This window comes from Ambystoma mexicanum (assembly GCF_040938575.1).
Source record: "Ambystoma mexicanum isolate Mex_15411 chromosome 12 unlocalized genomic scaffold, UKY_AmexF1_1 Mex_chr12_unloc.2, whole genome shotgun sequence".
Lineage (NCBI taxonomy): Eukaryota > Metazoa > Chordata > Amphibia > Caudata > Ambystomatidae > Ambystoma > Ambystoma mexicanum.
The window spans coordinates 208477-210702 of NW_027182323.1; positions in this window are offsets into that span (position 1 = coordinate 208477).

Here is a 2226-nt window from a genome sequence, read left to right on the forward strand (position 1 = left end):
GATATTTCTCCAACTTTCCTGGAACCTTTTGTGGTGATACCACTTGGGCATAAAGTTGGAACCCCAATCCTCTTTATTATGTTCTTTGCCTTAACAAGTTTAGTCCTCAAAGTGTTCACCGATAACCCCAGTTTCTCTAGGGCCGTCACACAGACCTCGCTTAGATCCTTCATAAAATCTATATTATCACTATTTCCCCCAAAGATGTACTGACTCCCCTGAGGACTTATGTAACATTTTCTAAGCAAGGACAATTTTTTCCATAGGACTATGCTAGCAATTGACTGTAGACCCAGCTCATATGTTATGGTCTGTATAGAGTAACAATTAGGTAGATTATACAAAACTGCCCTCCAGATCATACTCTCAATTACTTTGAATTCCATTGTGGGCCATCTTGGGAAAAATTCAAGACCATAACATATGGCGGGCAGCACATTATTTCTATAGCAATCGCGGCAAGGAATAAATGAAAACCTACCAAAGTTTCTGTCGACCTGACACATTTTACTTATCATCCTGGTTGTTTTTACTTTTAAGTAGTTTCTCCAAAATGTTTTATTATGTTTATCGCTATGACGGGATATCCTAAATATTGCATGTTATCCTTAATAGAAAGCTAATTCTTATCCCAATACCACCAATGCTTCATGGAGTTCACTCGATGCCCTTTCTTTAGTCTCAAAATCACTGTTTTAGATGCATTGACTTTAAGTTCAATTGCATACATGTAATCCCCAAAGGCATTTATCAGTCTTTGCAGACCGATAGGTGTTGAATTTACCAGAATTAAGTCATCGGCGTATGCCGCCAAATGATTCTCAGGGAGCAAATTTTAGGTGAAACTAAGGATTTATGATCCAGAGCTGTCCCCACGTTGCCCACGTAAAGATTGTACAAGGTAGGACCCAAGATGCACCCCTGACATAAACCATTATATGTATTAAAAACACGTGACTCCAAACCTGAGTTCAAACGAGCTCGCATTTTTGAGTCAATGTTTAAATGGATCAAAATACTCAATAACCTGACGGCATATCATAAGTCTCCAATTTTCTCCACAAGATCTTTCTATTCACAGTATCAAATGCCATACTGAGGTCCATTGAGGCAAGGTACACATTGGAATTCGGCTTCGACCATGCTAATCCCCGTAGAACACTAAACTGTAAATCTTACCACAAGAATATAAGAGCTTATCCATCTCTGGAACTATTATTCCAGTAGCCAAAAACGTAAAGACCCAGGTGTTTATCCTGGATGCAGAGTTAGCTATGAAACAGCATGTTGCCCAGACATGTTCATCATGTGGTTTGGTCAATAAACTACTCTGTAACATTCGACCATTTGTGACACATGAAAATGCAGCCATCATTGCTACTGCTCTTGTTAACTCCCGCCTGGATTAATGCAATAGTCTTCTGAGTGGATGTTCTCAGCTCAATTTGTCATCTCTCCAGATTTATCAGAATGGAGCCGTTCATGCCATCTCAGGCCTCTCTAGACAGGCTCATATAACCGCCTCCAGGCAGGATCTTCACTGGTTGCCTGTGAAGCAGAGTCACCCAAAAACTCCTTACACTCACTCCTAAATATATACTGGCTCTGAAATATCTTGTGGATTGCCTTTTGCATTATGTCCCCTCGTGCACTCTCAGGTCGAGAAACAACTTAAAATTGTACAGTCTAGGTTCAAACTGGCCAGAGCTGGCAAATGCAGCTTTGATGTCCATTGTCCGATTGCCTGGAATGCACTTCCATACAGCCTCAGAGCTACTCCCACAACCACAGAGTTCAAAAAAAGGCTGAAGACCTATCTCTTCAACCTACCTCCTGATTAACTTGATTCTGCCTCCAATGTTTTCTGCCCCCGACACTGGATCTTTCATTCTTCTTTTATTGCTTGTCTGTTTTGTTTGTTTTATGTGTACACTCTGAGGCCTCTGGGCATGTGGCGCGGTTTACAAAAAACTTCAATAAACAAATACTGAGTAATAGCCCCCCACAGTCCGTACCACTATTCCTCCTGAACCCCATTTGTCTGTAGTCCAATATTTGGTTTGCCACACACCATTCCTCTATATGGTCCAGTACAATTGCGGCAAAGATCTTTGAATCCACATCCAGTATGGCTATCAGCCTATAATTTAATGGTAAGAGTCGAGAGCCTTTATTATAGATAGCGATCATGTGTGGTAATCTCCAGGCCTCTGGAATCACCTGTGA